General features: G+C 41.3%; 1 protein-coding gene across 1 annotated transcript in view; it reads right to left on the bottom strand.

The window, feature by feature from the left end:
* The window catches only part of LOC107749923 (teneurin-2-like), a 106,433-nt gene that overhangs the window by 23,046 nt on the left and 77,385 nt on the right, over positions 1-6,002 (bottom strand). The window lies entirely within an intron of this gene.

The raw sequence follows: 6,002 nt of genomic DNA on the forward strand, positions 1-6,002 counted from the left end.
TATATATATATATATATATATATCTTTATTTTATTCTTAATTGCTTCAATTAAGTTTCTTTTAAAAATGTTATTATTGTTTCTTTTAATTCTGTTATTTACTTAATTGCTATTTGCCTTTGCACTGTTTTAATGATCTGCAGCAAATATGCAAATGCTTTGGCAATGTAAATAATTACATTGCTAAAAATAGCACTAATTATTGTACTGTATGTCATTTGCTAAGCCAATAGCACATTAAAATATCTGTATTATCTACATTACTGTTGAAAAGGTTGGAGTCAGTCAGATCTTTTTTGAAAGAAATTAACACTTTTATTCAGCAAGGAAGCATTAAATTGCTCAAAAGTGACAGTAAAGACTTACATTCTAAAAAAAAAAAGATTTTTATGTCACATAAATGCAGTTCTTTTGAACAATGCATTAATCCCGAAAAAAAACCCAGCTTCACTGTTTCTACAAAATAATAATAATAATAAGAAAATAAATGTTTAAAATGTTACAAATCAGCATATTAGTAGAATTTTTGAAGGATCATGTGCAGGGCTGTAGCTGAGGTATGCGGGACCACAGTGCAGGTTGTATACATGGGCTCTATTTGAAATTGTGTAAATAGGCTAGCACAAATAAATAAATCAATAAATAAATACAACAAAGATACAAAATAAACTATGCTTTAGTTTTTTTTCAGGTTTGTCGTGTCCAGGTACAGAAATTAAATAATCAAATGTAAAATAGTATTTCATAGTCTTTACTGTATAAATTACATACAGATTAATCATTGTTAAAGCTACATAAGTTATTAAATCAAGAGCAGTGAGTGAATTTCTCTCTTTCTCAATTTTTCTTGGATTAACATTAAGGAAGCCACAGCAGCTAGTAAATTAGGCACGGTGCATGGATCAAATTGGTAAGGTGTATTTGTTCGTTCAAGAGCAAGAAGACACTAAAGAGAACATCTCGGGCAGTGTTGGGAGTAACGCATTACAAAAGTAATAATATTACAGTAGTATATTACTTTTTGCTGTAACGCAGTAATATAACGCATTACTAATAAAATTTGGGTAATATTATTACTCGTTACAATCTCAGTAACGCAAGTTACAACAACATATTTTAACTAGTGAATTTACTAACACCGCAAAATTTACTAATTCCGCGGGTAAAATAGTTTGTCTATTTCCTGTTGCTGGAATTAGATGGTTGAGATGACTGCAGAGAAGGATTCTACATTTGTGAGATGGACCACTGACACTGTTATTTTCTGTTCATCGGAGAAAAGGATAAGAATGCATAGTCAGGTGCAATATGTGCGACACCAAACTCTCAACGTGGAGAAACAGCACGAGTAAAACCTGGAAACACTGGAAAGATGACAGAAATAAAAGTAAACACATTGCAGTTTCGAATGATGTATGACCAAAAATAACGGAGTATTTTTTTATTGTTTGTTTCCGCTGTTCGATCGAGCCGGCGCCTCACGCACACACATACAGCAAATTAAGTATAACTAAAAATAACAAAATCAGTTTTTATTCAATCATAGTCTATATATAAAATGAATGAATATGCAAAATATTTGACCATGATAACATTTGCTTTATTTACCGGTGTTATTTATGAATGTAATAATGCGATTTGTGCTTATCTTTTTTTTAACCTAAACTACAATGTAACATTAATCCCTCCACTGGATGTAAATTAGCTATGTACCTAGGAAGGGCTACCAAAAAAGGGGGACCGACTGAAACTACCCATACCATAAAGAGTGGGCTGTCTACTACTGTCAGTTTAAATCTAGATTAAAGACCCATCTCTTCAACCTGGCTTACACATAACACACTAATACGCTTCTAATATTCAAATCCGTTAAAGGATTTTTAGGCTGCATTAATTAGGTCAACCGGAACCGGGAACACTTCCCATAACACCCGATGTACTTGCTACATCGTTAGAAGAATGGCATCTACGCTAATATTAGTCTGTTTCTCTCTTATTCCGAGGTCACCGTTGCCACCAGATCCAGTCTGTATCCAGATCAGATGGTCACTGCAGTCACCCGGATCCAGTACGTATTCAGACCAGATGGTGGATCAGCACCTAGAGAGGACCTCTACAGCCCTGAAAGACAGTGGAGACCAGGACAACTAGATGAGCCCCAGATACAGATCCCCTGTAATGACCTTGTCTCAGACGACCACCGGGACAAGACCACAGGAACCAGATGAGTCTTCTGCACAATGTGACTTTGCTGCAGCCTGGAATTGAACTGCTGGTTTTGTCTGGCCAGAGGAGAACTGGCCCCCTGACTGAGCCTGGTTTCTCCCAAGGTTTTTTCTCCATTTTGTCACCGATGGAGTTTTGGTTCCTTGCCGCTGTCGCCTCTGGCTTGCTTAGTTGGGGACACTTCATTTCCAGCGATATCGTCGCCTTGATTGCACAGATACTATTTAAACTGAACTGAGCTGGATGATGACATCACTGAATTCAATGATGAACTGCCTTTAACTGAAAAATTAGTGTTTACTATTGTCATTTTTGCATTATTGACACACTATTTTCCTAATTAATGCTGTTCAGTTGCTTTGACACAATCTGTATTGTTAAAAGCGCTATATAAATAAAGGTGACTTGACTTGACTTGACTACTTACGACCCAAAGAGGGGAGACAGCACTGTCTAGGTAAGGGCTCAAAAGACAACTACTTAAAAACCCTAAGCCGGGAAGTGATCACTGAGCTAGCACATAGCTATCCTCAGATAACTAGGCTCTAGAAAAGGGGACCACTCCATAAGAGGGCTCACCGCAACTGCAGTAGAGCACAGTTAGCCTCAGATAGCTGTATTCAAGTAACTCCGTCCTGCCATCACAGTGGCCGGAATGTAAATACCCTCAGATGGCTATACTAAGGAGGACCCCAAACTGTGCCAGTCCCAAGTAAACAATACACAGCTAGCCTAGATAGCCTTCCTACAGAGTTGCCCAGACCACAGAGAGTGGGCTATCTACTTACTACCCTAGCAGGGTATATAGCACTGTCTAGGCAAGGGCTCAAAGAGACCGCTACTTAAAAACCCTAGGAAGGGGAGCAGTCACTGAGCTAGCTCCTAGATATCCTCAGATAGCTATGTACCTGGGAAGGGCTACCAGAAGGGGGACCGACTGAAACTACCCAGACCACAAAAAGTTGGCTGTCTACTTAAGACCCAAAGAGGGGAGACAGTACTGTCTAGGTAAGGGCTCAAGAGATTGCTACTTAAAACCCTAAGCAGGGGAGCGATCACTGAGCTAGCACATAGCTATCCTCAGATAGCTAGGCTTTAGGAGAAGGGCCTACTCCATGAGAGGGCCCACCGCAATTGCAGTAGAACACAGCTAGCCACAGATAGCTGTATTCAAGTAAGCCCATCCTGCCAAAAACAATGGCTGGAATATAACCACCCTCAGAAGGCTATATTAAAGAGGTCACCAATCCATGACAGTCCCACAGTAGGCTAGCAAAGCACCGAACTATTGACCAAGATCTCACAAGAGGGCAATCCAGACATCAGCAAATGATCTGCTAAAGAGCGAACACAAACATCATAGTCCGAGATCAAGCCTGATGTAAGCAGTAGCTAGCACTATGTAAGCACTGATGTAAGCACTAGAGGGCTGGACACAGCTATCTTGGAACAGCAGTTCTCTCAGATAAGGCTAAAGATTGCCCAGGTCACGGAAGTGAGCCATCTATTTAAAACACCGAAGGGGAGACAGCACAGTCCAGGCAAGGGGTTCACAGAGACCACAATCTAAAAACCCTAAAAGGGAAGCGGTCTCCGCACTGGAACACAGCTATACTCGAACAGCAGATTCTTAAACAAAGACTTCAGCACTTACTCGAGAACTTGTGCCAAGGGGAACCCAACCTAGTTATTATAATCTAGGCTAGAACATAGCTGCCCTCAGACCGCCATATTCCAGAGCAAAAAGATATTCCCCATAACCACTCTAGATGCTGAAAACCCTGGGAGAGAAAACTCGCAAGCCTCTCTCCACAGAATATTTCAATATATTCGCGCCCAGCGAGGCTCTCCACACACAATAACATGCATAGTAGAGAGGCACGGCCGAGCTGAATATAGCACCGCCCACGATCTCGCAGGATCAGGGCTGAAACGACTCCGTGCTCACACTTCATCGTCATAACAACCCAACAATATCTGTGGCATCTGACAACCCATATAGAGAGGGTGTGCGGACGCCGCAGATCAAAACAATGACCATGAGGTGAGATAAACTGTGCCGCGGCAACGGTGGAACCGGGCCGCGAGACACAAACGCTCTGTTCCGTATCCCTCGGGAATAGGAACAAACGCGAGCGTAGCCTAGACATCGTGACTCATCACAATAAGCGCGTAACTCTGAACGTGCATGCTCTTCGCCGAGACAAACGTGAAAGCAGAGCATGCCCTCGAGTGTTAGAATCCAAACACAGAGGCACACATTCCCTAAGGCTCTGCTCGACTCGAGCGCTATCCAGCGGGATCTGATAACCCAAAAAGGGCATCTCAAAGTCTTCGCCGTGCCTCGGCAACAGCGGGACCCGAACCGTGAGACGCAAACGCTTTTCACTCATCTCTCGAGAAGAGGGACAAACATGAATGGAGCTTCTCATTGGAAAACACTCACAATGAGCGCGTCCAGAGCCCTCGAGCACTGTACGCGCAAGCTCCTGACCAAAACAGATGACAGATAGATGTTGCGCGTCCTCAAGTGCCAGAAACCTCTGGAACGGAGGCACACACTCTCCACACTGCTCACCTGCCTTGGTATCTCACACGCACTTCAAACAGACGCAGTGTTGCCAGATTGGAAATGTCCAAGTATCGTACTAGAAGCTCAAAATTATCGTATTTGGAAGAAAATTATCGTACACGAGTCAAACAGAATACAGCTATTTATTTAAACCAACAACTTTTTGACACGACCTGCAAATTACCACAATAGATTGATTTCGATTTCGTGTATGAATATAGAAGCCCTATGACTACAACTACTATCACTGAATGAAATAATTGTCATAAAATTATGAAATTATCGTACATTATGGGATTTTTTTCATTATTGATCGTACATCGTACAGAGGTCAAAGTCATCGTACAAATACGATAATTATCGTACGACTGGCAACACTGAACAGACGGCTCCTGAAGACAGCAAAGAGGATGACATATTCAGCAGGTGCCCTTTTATACTTCCGGGCATCCCACCTATGACATCATGGGCCAGGTGGGCCAATAGATTGGCATTGTTTCACACGTGCTTCAGACACCGGTCAAGCAGGCTGCATTCCCCAATGAAGAGAAGGGGAACTCAATTGTAGGCTCATGTGTTGTCAGAAACACAGCTCTCTGTGCGTGCTACGTGCACAGAACACTGAATTGAGTTGTTTTGCTTCTTCTTGCACTTTTAAAATCGCTTGAATGTTTAAATTGGCAAGGCTTAAAAACACATGCAAATGCTAAACTTTTGTGAAGAGGTGCAGCATTGATCTGATTGGGCAGTCAGTCAACTGTTCAGAGCGTCTTTCACGCTTGCCCCGGGCAGCCCATTAAAATTGACGTGGACCCCTATAATCGTCACCACCTTTCTCTCCACTAGCTACGGCCCTGATCATGTAATTGTTGCTGAAACATCAGCTTTGCCATCATTGGAATAAATTACATTATAAAATATATTAAAAAGAAATCTGTAATAATATTTCACAATATTACTGTATATTATACATCTTAATCACTAATCACCAACAATCCATTTTAAAAAAGTCACTGTCCGCGCTATTTGCACCATGGATATTTTTATCAATTCACTGTCATTATTTTCCATCCAAACGGGTCTCCTTTATGTAAATTATATTTTTAGATTATTATTATTATTATATTTTATTTATGAAGCTCATTTTGGATTGCACCTTATTCAACAAAGTTGGAACTGCTACGATTTGGGGGGGGGGGGGGGGG

Source organism: Sinocyclocheilus rhinocerous, unplaced genomic scaffold (assembly GCF_001515625.1).
Source record: "Sinocyclocheilus rhinocerous isolate Xijiao unplaced genomic scaffold, SAMN03320098_v1.1 scaffold320, whole genome shotgun sequence".
NCBI lineage: Eukaryota > Metazoa > Chordata > Actinopteri > Cypriniformes > Cyprinidae > Sinocyclocheilus > Sinocyclocheilus rhinocerous.